The 18,135-nt window shown below is 37.0% G+C and overlaps 1 long non-coding RNA gene across 2 annotated transcripts; it reads right to left on the bottom strand.

Annotated features, from left to right (window-relative positions):
• Positions 1-10,885: 10,885 nt before the first annotated feature.
• On the bottom strand, positions 10,886-14,510 carry LOC113355777. 2 transcript variants are annotated; one of them, XR_003362602.1, is made up of 5 exons: positions 14,311-14,510; positions 13,993-14,203; positions 12,086-12,642; positions 11,823-12,016; positions 10,886-11,731 (listed from the first exon to the last, which is right to left on the bottom strand). It is a non-coding gene; the product is annotated as an uncharacterized LOC113355777 (long non-coding RNA). The 2 variants fall into 2 exon arrangements; XR_003362601.1 differs by having other exon boundaries at positions 11,823-12,642.
• Positions 14,511-18,135: the final 3,625 nt, after the last annotated feature.

Raw genomic sequence — 18,135 nt, 5'->3', positions numbered from 1 at the left:
TGAGCCGTGTGATGCGGAAATGATAGATCGATCTAACGGCGGGATGGAAGGGAGCAAGGAGCGACCGTTGGATGCTGAAGTACAACGAAGCTGACGGCTCAAGATGGAGTTAGGTGCTATAGTGTTAGACAGGAGGTTCAGACTTTGATGACTGGCGATGCTGCGACCGTAAGATGCTGAGATGATCCAATCTTTCGGCTATAAAGGGAAACGGGTATGGATATATGAAATGGATTTGGGTAAGGGTTTTGGGCCTTGGGTATGCCAAGCCCATATCTTCTTTAAGAACAATTCTTCCTCTTCAAGCCCACTTCTAGCCTTTTGATCTTGTGCACAACATTCTTCGCGGCTTCCTTGTGTAATTCCTCCCGACTTTTCACTACTTTTCTGCTCTTTTCGCTCCGCTATTCATCCAAACTTTATTTATTACCTAAAAATGCAAAATTAATTAATAAAAATATTTATTCTTGAATACAATGAAAATACAGAATATGGGATAAAATTTAGAATTAATGCACAAAAGATGAGTTAAATGCCAAGAAAAATATATAGAAATATGCACTTTTTAGCACTCATCAAATACCCCCAAACCTGAATTTTACTTGTCCTCAAGTAAAACAAAACTAAGGAAATCCTACCTATACCACTGTCGCTGGTCTCTCGAATGCATTTAGCGTATGCACTAAGCCTTTTAAACCACTAAGTGTCCCTAGTGGACGAGTGAAGTCTCGTGAAGGTTTGCTTAGAACGTACCTACAAAGTTCTAGGTCAAAATATAAGCTCAGATTCCATCAAATGTGACATGTGCAAGATAGTTTAAGCTCACAGCAAAATGGAGATGTCAATCTAGCTATCAAAGGCACAATCCTAGCACTGATAACAAAAAAAGACATGTGATAAGAGTGTAAAGTGTATCTACACATGTGTAAAGAAAGATCTGAAGTTATGACTACTAATCACCAAGAGATAGTTTCTCAGGCTAAGAACCGAATCTAAGCCAAGCTAGCTGTCCGGCTTTACGAGAATTGTGAATGATATGAGTTGGTGATATTTCATTACCGCGTTGTACATCAATGGCTGCACCCTCCTTGCTTATTACAAGACTAACAACAAAGATGACTCTTTACATGACTCTTATTTACATTGATTACTCTCTTTTATTTTTGGAACAAGAGAGAATGTTAAATGACAAAACATGGAATAATAAATACTTGATTTTTTTTTTTTTTTTTTTTTTTTGATTTTTTTTTTTTTTTTTTGTAAAAAACTTTGATCATAGTGACACTTTTGATACATAACAAAAGAAAAACAAATTACATGACTTTGCAAGAGGTGGCCCTTTGATGCACCCAGTAAATTCGATGGTTGTTTTCTTAATGTACCTCCACTTCTATCCCACCAACCAAAGAACAAGCTAGTCAAGTTCATTCAGTATTCTAAAGTGATTGGCAATCTAACTTCCTATCAAACACCTTGAAGATCGAGGCTATACATGTATTGGTAGATCGTGCGCGTGCAAATTTCTTATCACTATGTGAATTGTGCTAGAATCAGGGTGCCTAAATATCTAGACTAAGACTCCTAAAATTACATATTGCACAAGAGTCAACATTTCAAGGTAAATGAGCTCCATTTTTATGATTTTTCATTTTTAATTTTTTTGAATTTTTTCGATTTTTTCAAAAAGAAGGAGTTCGTTTTCAATTATGGCATATTATCAGTATCATTCACCCCCAAACCTAAACTAAACATTGTCCTCAATGTTTCAAAAGATAACAAAATTATAATGCAACATATGAAGAGGATCATGTTGAGTAGAGAAAAAGGAAGAGAATACCCGATTTCGGCGAAAGCAATAAAACTCCGTTATTCAAGGAAAAATCCACATATGTCAGCCGAGATCATTGGATTAGCAAAATATATACAAAAGGAACAAAAGGTTTTTAAAATTTTATCTACTGGATTATATACAAAAAATTCACCATATACTAACAATCTAAAGAGTTGAGGATCAACCCAAAAGACAAAGTGTAGAGGTTTCAACAGCTTCACAAATATAACAGGAAAGAAACGCAAGTGAAACTGTGAAACAAAATGAGCTACCCCCAAACCTGGATTTTTCAACGGATAAAATTTTGGAAACAAAATCTCGCAGTTTTGGGGGTTCATCATGTACAAGGTCTAACTCAAAGTGAACTATGCTAGGGACGGGCAAACATGCTAATTCCAACTGTGGTTCCTCAAATGTATTATACTTAGAAGCAAAATAGTCTAAGAGGACTTGGGAAGCACACAGTTCCAAACCTAGATTAGGGACTCTCAGAAAAGTCGGTTTGACAATATGGGTACAAACCAAATCTAGGTTGGGTGGAAGGCCATCAGATTGTGACTTATGTAGGACGATAGACACATCATTATTAATCACATCAACATCTCCTAAGTCTTCTACACGTGTCACAACATGCTCACAATCATCAAACAAATTGGCAAGATCACAATCAGAGTCATCAACATCATCAACAAATTTATTCTCATGCATCGGCAAATCAGGAGAAATATCACAATGTGACCTAGGTAGAGAATCAGACACATCAAATATATTTTCATGCATATTAGCATTAGTGTCTACAGAAGATTCAACTATTCCTATGTCATGCTCATCTTCACAGAATAATTGTACGAATCCCATGTCAATATCAAAATCATATGAATTACAATGAGTATTAGAAAAAACAACATTCATGAAGGTCAAGGGCGAGAAGCCATATGTTATTGAACCAACAGGTTCCACAATATTTTCATGTTCTTCTAACATATCATCATAATCATCATAATCATCATCATGGTAGCATGCATATTGGTCCTCATTAACAGTGGTGGTGTCATTAGTCGATTCATGTTCCTCTAAATTAGGTTCGTATTCAACATCATTTACATGAATGAGACTAGACACTTCATTAGGGACAACATACATTTCCTCATGAATTTCCTCCTTTTGTAGGTGAAGCAAAATCTGATCTAAATATGCATGAATTTGTGATGTAGATCTATCAAAGTCTTGCTTACTGAGTCTTAAAGCTTCTGTGGTGGAGTCTAAATTCATGGGGGTACAAAATTCTTCATGTTCAAATTGTGGTGAATGGTACATGTGTGCATGGTCATTAGGGTTTACAAAATATTGATCGCAACCCTCAAAGGATTGATTATGGTCCCAATAACTACCATTCTCACAATTTATGGGCATTTCATACCTTGGATTTTCTCTAGATTGCCTAAAATCATGCAAAATATGACAATTCTCAACAGGGTGGTCTAGACTACCACATGCGGGACATGCATAGATTTCAGGTTGCCTAAGAAAATTAGATGTGACAGATTCCTCATGTGATTGCATTTCTAAAGCTGTGATTCGAGCTTCTAATTGATCCATAAGTGATGATTGTGTGAGTGAGGCTCTAGCAGAATGTTCATTTTCACGTTGCGATGAATGATGCATGTATGAATAGTCATTAGGGTTCATGTATTGCGGCTCGGGACTTTGAAAATGTCCATAATAATTCCTATGACTATTGACATTATGGTCCGTGGAAGGTTCATAACGTGAAGTTTGTCCATATGCAAGTTCTCTAAGGGATTTGTTGTACTCCCCAACTGTAGAAAAAGATCTATTCATGATTGGCTCAAAAGCTAAGTAAAGAATGTACAAAGCTCAAAATTTGGTTTTTAAAGGGTTTGGATTTTTGGGAAAAATTTGGTTTTGGTGGGAGACATTTTTTTTTTTTGGTTTTTTAAAATTTGGGAGCAAGTTTGGTTTTAATGGGATAAAGAAGAAAAAATTTGGTTGTTAACATGGGAGCAAGTAAAATTTGGTTTTTGAATGGGAGAAAAGTTTTGGTTTTTGAAATTAGGAGCAAAATTTTGGTTGTTTTTTTTTTTTTTTAACAGAAAATAAAATTTGGTTTTTGAATGGGAGCAAGCCCACTGTTGGTTTTGTGTTTGCTTTGGCTCAACTGGTTTGAAAACGTTTGGTGAAACTGAGTCCAAAATCTCGGCCTAGAATTTGGGTACTCGGCCCACTAACGAGTTAACCTAGCGTGATTGGTTACAAGCTCAGCTGGGTTTAAAAACCCAGAATACAAAATACAAGTCCAAATTAAACAAGCTCACAAAAATTAAATACAAGCCCACAAATTAAACAAACAAGCCCACAAAAATTAATTACAAACCCAACAGAAAATAAAAAGCCCAAAAATTGGCTTTAATATTACAAGCCCACAATTAAAAATTGGAAGCCCACAATTCGGGTTCTCTTAAATGGGTTACCTTTTAAGCACAGCCCAGCTGCTCTGATATTGTTGCAAAAACCCAGTTGGGCTTTGGTTCTTTTCCTTGGTGGCGTCCCAGCAGAGGAAAAACTGGTTCAGAACAGCAGGTCCAACAGCAAATGAAGTGAAGCAGATGCAGATGCAAATGCTATGAAGTGAAATGCAAAATAGCCAAGAAAACTACAAGAAAAACACAGCACCAATCCCCGGCAGCGGCGCCAAAAACTTGGTATGCCCGGGAAAGCGTGAAAATTAAGCGCAATAAAAACGGGCCTACAGTAATACCGCAAGTGCACGGTCGTCAGTTGTAGCTCGTGCAAGTACGGGTCAATCCACAGAGACTGGGCGTGTTTTGGAGTTTTCTAGCTATTTTGGGCTCCTAAACTGTTGTTGGTTAACTATGAAGCCTTTTGGGCTTTGGGCTTAGGGTACCTTTGGATTATAGGCTTGTTTGACAATGAAGTGAACTGAGCTTGGGCTCAGTTGGTCTTGAAGTGCACTAGGCTTGGCCTTTGAAATGCACTGGGCTTTGAGTGTCAATGGGCTTCTAGATTAACCCAAGACTGAACTGGGCTTTGTAATGAATCTGGGCTTCAGTAGTCTTTGAACTGAACTGAACTGGGCCTTAGGCCTTAACCTGAACTGTGGCTGGGCCTTGAACCTGGGCTTTTAGCCTTTGGTTCTAAGCTAACTGTTTGGAGCAGCAGCAGACAAGGCTGGGCTTGAGAAGAAGCAGCAGCAGCAGCAGGGGAGGAAGGTAAGCAGGCAGGGTTGCAGGGAAACTGAGCAGAACTGGCAGCAAGGCCAGGGAAATAAGAAGATGGTAGGGGAGGTGGAGCAAACCAAAAGTAGCAGTGGCACTAGGCCAAGGTAAAACATGGATATTTACAATGGCAAAAGCAAACAGCAAACAACAATGATGATGGTGAAGGTGACAATGGCATATACATGGAAGCAACACAGGGAAAAAGGATGCGAATTTACAATGGCATGGCAGTGATGAATCAAAGGCAATTGCCAAGGGCCAAAGGCAAAGGAAGGCAGTGCACTGATTTCAGTGCACAGCAAGATGTGAAGTGCAAAAGCTAAATAAAACAGCAAGGAAAACTCAACTGAGCAATAAGATTAACAGAATTAGAGTTGCAAGTGACTGTAAAAACAAATTGTGGGCTAAGCTACGGCTTTGAATCCACCCTTGTGACCGAGCCAAATAATGTAGTTCTAGGTTGAATCCCTAATGGAACTAAGTGACAGTTAAAGCCAACTTAAGATCCTAAGCATACAAAAAGGGAATAGCAAGATAATCAGCTTGCTCAACTGATGTGCTCCTAGTATTGACTGTCTTTTGACAGTACAATCAATCACAAGCACTAGTGAGCACTGATTTCTCCCATTGCTCAATCAATTCAGTGAACTAAGGCTTCTAACCTAACATTCCACTACCTAACAGTCCACTAAAGCTTCATCTCAGCCTCAGCTAGTGAGACTTAGCTCATGACTAACATGCTAACACAAACATACATCATACAAGATAATTGAAACATGAATTCAAATATTGAACATAAACAGAGCATTGAACTGAACATAAACAAACACAGAAGACATAAAACAAAAACATGAACTGAATTGAAACTAAATAAGAGTAATGGAATAAACATAAAGATAGTTGAAAATTAAACACTAACCCTTGAGACACTGGCTATTCCAGTGCTCTTGGGTGACACACTGGCTAATCCAGGCATGCCCCAATTTCACACCCAACACCTTCTATTTATACAAGCAAGCAAAAACCCAAAAATCCCCAAATTATCAGAAAATTAGGGTTTCACCAAAAAGTGAAATTGACTCACCTAACCTACTGATAACAGTCCTAATACGTCGACCCATGCCTCTAATTATACATTCAATCACTTCCCCCCCCCCCCCCCCCCCCAAAATCCCCAATTTATGAAATTAGGGTTTGATAAAAAAAATGAAATTAATTCATACCTAATCTCTGAAAACTGCTACTGACTTCGACCCATGCCTTGTAATCTCTTCCTGCTCCATTCCCATGCGCCAACTACTACTCTAGACTCACCTATTTGACTGATTTCTCACCTAGGGTTTCAGAGAAAAGAATGGTGAGAAATCAGTGAAATAGAGGGCTAGAGAGAGGGGTATTAGGTGGTTTAGGTAATATAGGTGGTTGTGATGATGGTATGGTGGTTGCATGGTGGTTGTAGCAGGTGAAGAAGGTGGTGGTGATAAGGCAGAGCATGGTGGTGTTACAGAGGGTGAGGGAGAAGATGGAGTCGATGGGGTTTGAGGAAGGGGCTGTTTGTTTTGCGGGTATAGGTATTTGGTTGTTTGGGTGTTGAGCAGGCTCATCAAATCTTGATGTTTCGCGAAGCTGAGCCGTGTGATGCGGAAATGATAGATCGATCTAACGGCGGGATGGAAGGGAGCAAGGAGCGACCGTTGGATGCTGAAGTACAACGAAGCTGACGGCTCAAGATGGAGTTAGGTGCTATAGTGTTAGACAGGAGCTTCAGACTTTGATGACTGGCGATGCTGCGACCGTAAGATGCTGAGATGATCCAATCTGACGGATATAAAGGGAAACGGGTATGGATATATGAAATGGATTTGGGTGAGGGTTTTGGGCCTTGGGTATGCCAAGCCCATATCTTCTTTAAGAACAATTCTTCCTCTTCAAGCCCACTTCTAGCCTTTTGATCTTGTGCACAACATTCTTCGCGGCTTCCTTGTGTAATTCCTCCCGGCTTTTCACTACTTTTCTGCTCTTTTCGCTCCGTTATTCATCCAAACTTTATTTATTACCTAAAAATGCAAAATTAATTAATAAAAATATTTATTCTTGAAAACAATGAAAATACAGAATATGGGATAAAATGTAGAATTAATGCACAAAAGATGAGTTAAATGCCAAGAAAAATATATAAAAATATGCACTTTTTAGCACTCATCACTCATTTCTTAGCAAAAGGTTACTAAGCAGTGTCTTAAAATTTTGCATAAGTTCTTCATGATGAACTTACAACATGTTGATTTGCATCGAACTCGCTATATGGATCTGAGTCAACCTCCCACTCGCTACTTGAGACAGACTCAATTCCTGACTCAGATCTGTTTGATCAGGGAACAAAATACCTATGGCTCATGGGACCAAGCCACCGACTCACATACTTTTGAGTTAGTTGAGTTAGATCTGACCAAAATTACAAACACATTGAGTAGGAACCAGATAACTCATGTGATTCTAGTCAGATCCAGAAAAAATGATTTTAGTTTTTTTTCATGTAAAAATTTCATAAATCTCACTATACTGAAATTGGTTGAACAATAATAAAAAATATTTTATTTAACTATGGACATACATATGTAAGTTAGATTTATCTCGTACTGCGAAAAGTAAGATACAACATCCCTTTCAATGCTTAATTACGAAACACTATAAGTATTAGTGTACATTGTTCAATTAGTCTAGAAACACCACTCTTTTTGGGGGATTCTCTTTTGGTACTTTGATCTGTAACCGGAATGTAGTCAAATGACAACTAATTGCTTATTCCTCTAGGTGTCATGACTTGATGACTTCTAAAAATTTAATAAATTTTTCCTTTCTCTTTTCAATAATAATTAAAAAAAACGTCAATTAAAAAGAGGATATTTGTCCTCGTTAACTATTGCATTAGACGGAGATGACTACATCGTGGTAGATGCTTTATGTTGTAGTACATATTAGGGAAACCTGTTAACCATACCGAATATTTAAGCACACTGCTTCTAATGAAAATCTTCGACAGACAACAACCTCAAGATGAGCAATTGGGACTTTTTTGTGTCTGGTCCATGTCCGAGTTTAGTCTATGTGAAACATTATAATGCCAAGTACTTGTGTTTGTATTATTACCTTTGTTATTAAACAAATCTCCAGGAACGAAACCATCAGGAGTACGACCCAAGATTTAAGAATTGATCTTATCGAGAACTGGATCACTATGACCAAACTTTCTGGGAAAAGGAGAATTGATGTTGACTATCCTTCGATAGTCATCCATGGTTAGGAAGTTGGATGCTCTTTTGGAGGGTTGTACCAAGATATGAAAAGCAGATCATGGTTTATTATGGTGTTTCTGAATTCTTTAATATTGCTTATCACAGTATGGAAGTAACCTTCGGGTGAAGAGAGGAAATTGGCGTAGTACATCAGAATCGTTCTAGGAAGACTATCCAATACCCATAGACAAAACTCCATGAACGGGCGAGATAACATAACCCAAGCAGGTCCTTACAAAACAAAACAAAACAAAACAAAAAATCATAAATCATAGTTAAATGTAAGTAATATTACTTTATAAACTATTTTTAATAAATTACCCTTAAAGTTGTTCGAAGAGCCAATGCATATTTATCCTAAAATTGATGTTCCATCGTATACTATCCAATGAAACCCTTAAGTTTGGCGTCGAAAACTAGGACGAAAGTCGTAATACTGTGAAAAAACTAGCAGCTGACTAACAACCTAGGTAACAATCTACATCCTTGGTTAACTAGCTTCAGTAAGTTGAGTTCTACGTTTTACTTTGACTGTTCTAAATTACTAAGCGAAAATTTCTTAAGGTGCAAGATCCATATTTTAAGAGATATAGGATAATTAAATCACAACTTAAACGCGTCATGATTTACTCAAACTAATATTAAAGCTCAAAAGAAGAAAATTGTATTAAAATCGAATAGAAAAAGGAGATCGACTCTATGTCCCAAATATAGTACCCAATCTTGTACTTGATATACTCGAAGAAAATTTCCTGATTCTTATTATGAAGTGTCTGATTGAGTTGGTACAACATGAAGCAATTTTAGAAGGGAAAACTATCACATTGTATTAAGCTACTACACACACTAGCCTACTATCAGACTTCAATCTATGACCGAATCATCCCTACGAGTAATTCAACTTCAGTTGCGCTTATCTACGTCTCTTGGATATCACAAGACCCTATGCAACATGATTCCCCAAGATGACGTCCTTTACATGCCTAAGAGTTTCTTCAACATAAGTGAAGACTTTAGTGACTATTTTTCCTCTAGAAGAAAGCCTAGCTATCAGATTTCGTTAAAAAAAATACTCAATCAAGGTATGAAAATCTATATACTTATGAGGAATCTTCATGAGAAGAAGAAAGATACCAAACAAACTCAAGATTGGGTTGAACTTATTCTCTTTAAAAGTTGTAGAGATGCGTCATCAATCTTCCTCACAAGAAAAATATAAACAAATAAAATCATAAGTGATTTAGATATGTATCTTGTGGAATCACAAAGTCTGAGACGAAAAAAACTTTGTGATTTCTATCAATCAAGTTCCTGATTTAGAATCGCGAGAACTTAGAAGATCAATAAGAATAAGATCTGGATAACAAGAATTATCAGATAAAAATATAGTCTTATTGGACTTCACGATTCCCTTAGTGAATTCTTTGCAAGTCATAAACGTAATATATTTGTTGATACCCCAATTTCTCACCCTCTACAAAAAAACATTGGTCTTATATTTCAAAGCCGGATACAAGAGAAATTTTATGTGGAACCATTAAGAATTTCCATATCTTTTGATTCAAGCCCACAAGCACTACCTAATCACCCATCTCACTATCCAATCACCCATTTTACTACTAAATTACTCGTTACATAATCCATGAAAAGTAATAAAGAACTCCTTTTATTTACCAACAATCTTCTTTTCTCACAAACGAAAAGAATTCTCCTCTACCACGTATCCTCATTATCCAATAAAATAAATCCTTTTACATTTTCACATGCCCCCTTAACCATTACCCAAAAAAGAGATTTTTTTTTATCAAATCTCACTAAAACTCATCTTTTTATTAAAAACAATAAAAAAAATCCCTCATCTCATTATCCCATAAATATTTTAAATCCCATCAAAATAAGCCTTATGCACCCTTTCTCCGCATTCCACTTTCTTTTAGCCGCATTCCTATTCAAATTTTTCTTTACGTCCAAAAAGAAAGAAAAGAAACCAATCCCATTATATACATTATCCCCCATATTACTTTTCATCATTTTCACCATACCCCTTTTACACCTATTCCCCCCTTTTTACAACTATATAACACATGCCTTACCTCATTTGGAAACACACAAAGAAAATCATTCTCCCAATGTAAATAAAAATACGGATTCCCACACCCATAATACCCAATCAAGAAGAATTATTATCCATACCAAAATAGAAAATACTTCCTCTCACATGTTCCAAGTCTACAACCCCAATCCACTTGAACAATATTCCTATATTTTGCCCTTTTAATCAAAGAGAAATTCAATTTCGAACTTCTAAATATTAGTTATTATTGTCTTATTTATTTAAAGTTTATTTTGATAAAAAACCAAAAATGATAGAAATAATCAATCAAATATTGTCTTTAAGTTTTTAAAAGATTAGCATTTGATTGGTGGTAGTTTAACTATTTTTAGCATACTTACCAAAACAAAGAGAAGAGCATAAGAGTTTCTTTGAAGAAAATACCTTATATAAGGTATACTGGTTAAATTAATTCCGGTGGGTAAATCAAAATGTGAGCATAGAGTGGATTCCCCCTTTCCCATTATGACAAAAAAAAAAACAAGCAATAAACCTAAAAGGAATAAGTGACGATTTAATACATAAAGACGATGATTCATTCTGAGTGTGGATTGAGACCCAAATTATTCACCATTTCCCATTGATCGAAACCAATGTATTCTGTGATAAGAATGTCCATGTGACACACTTGATTCAGACGTCTTCATTATTGGCGGATCATCTTTACTTGTCAAAATATGTCCAAATCCAAATCTTGCTTCAACTTTGAAATCTGGATTTATCATTGTACGTACTCTAGAGCTGCATATGGAATGATTCTGCATCTTTTCCTGAATAATCATATCTTCGTCTTCAAGCTGAACATTAAGATGAATCTCAAGATGTACTCATATCGAATGCAGAAAAAATAATACTTGTGCAGATCTATACCGAGGTTCCACCAAAAATATCTTTTCCCAGTTAATCAAACTTCTGAAAATGTGTTATTTATCTCCTCAATTTTTATTTTTCAAATTCACCCACCAATAAACAATCACAATAGCAATAAACCAACCAAGCGGTAATAAAAAAACATGTTCCACCGCCAAAGATGTAGAAAGTGACTTGAAAGAAGAGACTTAGATCTAGTACAAGCAAGAATGACTCAAAGATATCTCGTTGAGTCTCCGGTAAAAATTGAAGAGGCGGATGTGCAGAGAAAGAAAAAGCGAAGCTGATGGCCGAGAAGAAGGAGGCGAAGTATATAAAGCAGGGAATTATGGCTCCATCAAACCACCCATTCGGGCATTACCTGAAATGAAATCCGACCCGTTGTGGTCATCAGTCCTACCAACTAGCTCTTTTACCCTATTTCAAAAAAATAAATAAATTATTTGGTCTACCTCATAAAGCAGCCAAATTATGAACAATTCTTCTGAAAAAGCTTTCAATGCATTCTTGGTGCTCCAAAGATTCTCTACCGATGGCATCATTTAACAACATGATCCCATATATACATATCATTTACCGCCAAATTTAATAGGCGATCTCGGCTATCCACCAGAAGAAATAAGTATTCTTGAAGAACTTTCGGAACCTAATAGAAGGTCCATATTAACAAGAGTTTTTGTAAATGATTAAAACAGAGCAATCATAATGATGGTACCTCTGGAATATCGCTAGGAAGAGTTAAACCAATAACGTCTTCCCGGTCAAAAGGGCCCTCTTCAATTGTAACCACATTTGAAGTACCCAGGATAGGCATTTGAAGATCCCAAATAGGAAGAAAATGACCCAAGTTGAGTAAACGAGCCGTTTGAGTAGGAGCATTACTTGAGGATCCCATCAACAATGATGAGGGAAAAAACCAGGATCTCCCACAACAAAATCCTCATGGAAATCATGGGTGGAAAAATACGGATCCTAAAGAAATAGACTTCCAATACATGTCAAAATCCAACTCGCGGTAGACGAATCTTCGTATAAGTATTGCGGTTGACAAGACATAGCAATCATATGGCCAAAAGATGCATAAATAAAACATGTATCCCGAGGAGGGGGGAAATAAAGGTTTCGCATTCGGTTGATTGATTTTCCGTCACTAAGATACCATGCATAGTAATCCAGGCCTCGTAACAAGTAACGAAGCATGCTAAGAGCCATAGCATGAACGACTCCGTCATCACGTCCGATCAAGTGGTTTTTCCAAGGATCCCAACAAATCTACATCACAAGTGAAGGTAAGGTTAAAAAAATAACTTCTTACAGATTCAACAGTAGCCACTTCTAATCTAAGGCGTGCATATGCAATCGGATGATTACGAAGTACACCTTTCTATTTAGCCATTCGTGGAAATATTTGGCTATTTGAAAAGCTGGAATCAAAGGGTGGGCGACTAGCAGGAAAATACTCATAACACCAGAACCGTTAAGAAGCACAAAAAAGATGTATTAAAGAAAAGCAAGAAGAAAGTTTAAGCGGAACAATCACGATCCAAGATGACAGGTGCTCACATTCAAGATGGGCCAAAACCCACACAAAACCTTAGTTTCAAGACTAGTGGCTCGAGTGAGACAATTATAAAGGCACGTCATTCAACAACTCCCGCAGTCATAAAAACACACTAAGTCAAGATCATTGAAAGCTGCCAAGTATCCCGATTTGATGTTACGATTGGAAGAATTAAGAAAGGTATACCCAGCAACGTAAATGAGAAAAGCTCTAATAACCTCGATGACTTTAGGGTCATCTTTTGAGGTGTCATCGACAAGTTCCAGCTCGGGAACTCAGAAGCTTGTTCCCAAGTCGGATATGCTGATCGACAAATTCGTTGGGAAAATGTACCCACAATCCGGCCTCAACATCTTTCGGACATTCACCTCGAACTAGGGGTGTCAACGGGTCCGGGTCCTCCCGGGTATCACTAGACCCGGACCCGGACCCGGACCCTACTTATAATGGTCGGGTCCGGTTCCTAACGGTTCCGGGTCCGGTTCCTAAACTTATGGACCCAGAACCGGACCCGTTTAAATACCCGGGTACCCGTCGGTTCCGGGTACCCATTGGGTCTTAATAAAACTATTTAAAAAACCTTAAAAACTTAATATATTTCTCTTTTTGGCTTGGATTTAAGTAATTTTTATAAAAATTTATTATTATTTCTTATTAATGTACTAAATAAAGGTTAAATGTAAGAGAAAAAAAATTAAATGAGTAAAATATCAAAGCTAAAACTAGCAAAAATACTTGTAATTTTGCTAAAAACATGAATAAAAGAATGAATAAACGGGTACCCGATACCCGCGGGTACCCAACGGGTATTACCCGTTTGGACCCGTTTAAATTCGGGTCCAATCGGGTAATTACCCGCCGGGTCCTAAGTAGCTAATGGGTCCAACTTTAGGACCCGGAACCGGACCCAAATATACCGGGTCCGGTTCCGGGTCCGGATAACGGGTACCCATTGACAGCCCTACCTCGAACATGTTAACACCTAAAGGCACATGATCTCCAATCCCCATATGGGATTCCGGTAATCATGTAAAAATCCCATAGAGTGAAAGTTAACTCACAATGTGAAAGATGAAATGGATTAGTGTCACCCACCACCACCACTCCGCTACAATTATAGCATTATCACAATCATGGAGCGACCCAAACTTCCGTAGAGGGGAACCAACCGATCTGGTGTACAATCTCACGTACACCTATACATTTTCTCAACACGATCCACCATTCCATTATACCAGTAGTCGTTCCACTGGTACATGCCCACGAGTAATCCTGTAAAACATGCAGCAATGAAGAATTTAAATGAGAAATACCATAAAGCGGTCTCGAAGAACCCAAAAAGAAGAAATTTGGACTCAAAAGGCTTATTGGATTATTACGGATCTTCGTCAAAACGTGGTTTTCAACATCATCTAAAACTCCAACCTTCCATCTTCTATACACCGGTGGCAAAGGAAGGATATCATAGAAAATGTTAGATGGCTCCCAGATGTCATCTTGAAAAAGAAAAAAGTAATAACAAAGGAAGAATATCTCCTTGGGCAAGGGAGAGTTTTCTCCTAAATCTTATGAGGAAACAAAAATTATTCCTTATTCAAGAAGCTTGGAATGGAAACACAACCTTTTTAAAAATTATTATGTGGAGGAAAATTGATCATACCAAGTCAAGGCACGACATATCGAGAAGTTGTGACCTCAAGAAGAGAATCTACCAAAGAATGACAAGTGCAAGGCCCAACTCCTCCTAGGTGAAAAGAAATCGACAAGCTCAACCATGGAAAACATGTACAGTGTCATAACCTTCTGCATCAACCTATCATACCACAGTTCATCAACAAGAGACGAGGCGCGAAATTGGCTCCACGACTTTGTTCGTCCGCCGCAAGCTGGTGACTCTCAAAGAGGGGAACTGTTGATACCCCAATTTCTCACCCTCCACGTAAAAACATTGGTCTTATATTTCAAAGCCCGATACAAGAGAAATTTTATATGTAACCATTAAGAATTTTTATATCCATTGAGTCAATCCCACAAGCAGTACCAAAAAAACCCATCTCACTGTCCAATCACCCATTTACTACCCAATTACCCATTCCATTACCCATGTGAAATAATAAAAAATTCCTTCTACTTACCCACAATCTTCTTTTCTCACAAATGAAAAGAATTCTCCTCTACACCATATCCTCGTTATTCAATAAATAAATCCTTTTATATTTTTCACATGCCCCACTCAACCCCATTACCAAAAAAACCAATTTTTTTTAATCAAATCCCAAAAAATCATATTTTTATCAAAAACATTAAAAAAATTCCCTCATCCCATTATCACATAAATATTTTGAATCCCATCAAAATACACCACATGCACCTACTCTCCTCACTCCACTCTTTTTTATAAGCATACCTATTCAAACTTTTCTTTACACCCAAAAAGAAAGAAAAGAAAGCAATCCCAATACATACATTCCCCCCATATTCCTTTTCATTGGGGCTGTCAATGGGTACCCGGAACCGGAACCGGACCCGAGCGAATAGATCCGGTTCAGGGTCCCAAAATTGGACCCATTAACAAGTTAGGACCCGACGGGTAATTACCCGATTGGACCCGAATCTAAACGGGTCCGAACGGGTAATACCCGATAGGTACCCGCGGGTAACGGGTACCCGGTTATTCATTCTTTTATCCGTCTTTTTAGCAAAATTACAAGTATTTTGCTAGTTTGGTTTTGAATTTTTTTCTAATTTTTCATTTCTTCTTACATTTAATCTTTATTTAGTACATTAATAAAAAAATAATACCAAATTTTTATAGAAATAAGTTTGATTCAAGCAAAAAAAAAGGGAAAGACATCAAAATTTTGAACTTTTATGTGTGTTTTCTTAATACCCGACGGGTACCCGGAACCGATGAGTACTCGGGGTTTTAAACGGGTCCGGTTCTGGGTGCACTAATTTAGGAACCGGACCCGAAACCGCTAGTAACCGGACCCGATTTTTATAAATAGGGTCCGGGTCCGGATCCATTGATACCCGGGAGAACCCGGACCCGTTGACAGCCCTACTTTTCATCATTTTCTACAACTGTATAAAGCATTCCTTACCTCATTTGGAAACACACCAAGAAAATCACTCTCCCCATGCAGAGAAAAATCTGGATTACCACACCCATAATACCCAATCAAGAAGAATTTTAATCCATATAAAAATAGGAAATACTTCCTCTCACATATTCCAAGTCTACAACCCCAATCCACTTGAACAAATATTCATGTATTTTGTCCTTTTAATAAAAGAGAAATTCAATTTCTCTTATAAATATTAGTTATTATTGTCTTATTTAAAAGATTAGCATTAAATTTGTGGTACTTTAACTACTTTTAGCATACTTATGAAAAACAGGGAGAAGAGTATAAGAATTTCTCCGAAACAAATACCTTATCTAAGGTATATTAGTCAAATTCATTGTCGTGGATAAATCAAAACTATGAGCATAGAGTGGATTCCCCCTTTCACATTATGATTGCAAATGTTAATTCATGCGTAATTTAATTTTAACAGTTTATTTTGTAGTATAATCTCTAACTAATTCATATTGTGGGAAGATCTAAATGTGAGTATAGAGAGGCTTCCCCTCTCACATTATGATCCCGAAGGTGAATAACATATAAATAACTTATCAGATTATTGGGTAGACTAAGGAACTTCTTTTAATTCCTTATCATTCCTGATACACATGACAATCATTTCAGTAATCTTTCGATCCATCAATCACTAGATGAGTTGCAGGTTATCTGTTCTTATCCCGAAACTTCATTGACTCTCAGATTGGCAACTCGTAATGGCTTCCAAATTTCTATCATCATTCATGGATATCTCGAATAAATCTAAACTCTTTATATCAAAAAATTAATTGCATCCCTAGAGTTAACCTGAACTCTATCATTGAGCCTATATTCATACAAGACCACTAGGTAACACCTCTTCATATATAGCATTATCCTTAATTCTATGTTACTAAAGAGTCGATATGAATTATAAGGGTTGAGTCTATCATCGAATAAGACTCTAGGTTAAATCCATCTATATCTAGGAAGTCTCTTAACCCTTTATTGTTGTGTTATACATAGAGGCGAACTGGAAACTTAGTACTTTCAACATGCTAGGAATTGACCTAGATTCCTGAGACCTTTGAATTATTATGAGTTGTGCCTCTAAATATGGAGTTTTTTTGTTTTTCCAGATATATATTTTGGACCAATAATCGCAAGTATGCATAAGCACATTCTGAAGAAAAATTGTATGTATTTTTCCCATTTAATCATGAAGTATAGGCTAATCATATGATTGGGTATTGATGGGTGCCTTATACCTTCCTATTTCGTATTAGAATCTCCTTACATGAACTCTATGATCTAACGCCATGAAAATGTAAGTTATAACTAGATCTTGGTTTCCAGAAAGAACTCAAACTAGTTAAAAAGGGTCTTGACTCCTCTTAGTTAGGTGGCGCCTTCAAAACATCTTATTTTACGAAGATAATTCTATATCGAATTATTATGAAGTTATGTTCGTATGGATGTGCGATAAACATTCACGAACGAATAATCACATATCACACACACTTTACCCCTCTATCACCACACGCCATAATAGAGACCAGATAGAACCTCGCTCCCGGGGCGGACTCCTGACCCGTGTCCATCTGCTATTTCTACAACAATTTACAGAGTACACTAGTTTCAAATAACGAATCTTAAGTTTTTAGTTGATGACTTTAGTATGAAACTAGGACACCGAAGTGCCCAGATTGAATTTCTAATGTGCGGGAAGTCCTCTATTTATATTGATGAATAACCTTGGTAGCTTACAAATAAAGCTAAGTTACTGAACTATTACCTTGCATAAAACTGTCAAGTAAGCGAAACTTCTCAATAAATATTATGCATGAAGCATGTGATAAGTTTACTTTGAATCATAAATAAGATGTACACAACCAGAGTGCACCATATGGTTTGCCAGAGAACTATACTCAAATAATTCTGAAACCGACAAGCTTAATTTTCCAAAAGACTTAATCAGTTGTCAACTAAAAGTTCGTCTCCTAACGTTTTTTAGTTTTATATTAACAAGTTCGTGAACTGTGCAAAAAAATACAAAGTGTGCATGAGACATTAAAAATCTTCCCGTTTACAAACTGAATA

This window comes from Papaver somniferum, chromosome 3 (assembly GCF_003573695.1).
Source record: "Papaver somniferum cultivar HN1 chromosome 3, ASM357369v1, whole genome shotgun sequence".
In the NCBI taxonomy this organism is placed as follows: Eukaryota; Viridiplantae; Streptophyta; class Magnoliopsida; order Ranunculales; family Papaveraceae; genus Papaver; species Papaver somniferum.
This window is presented reverse-complemented; position numbering and strand designations above follow the sequence as displayed.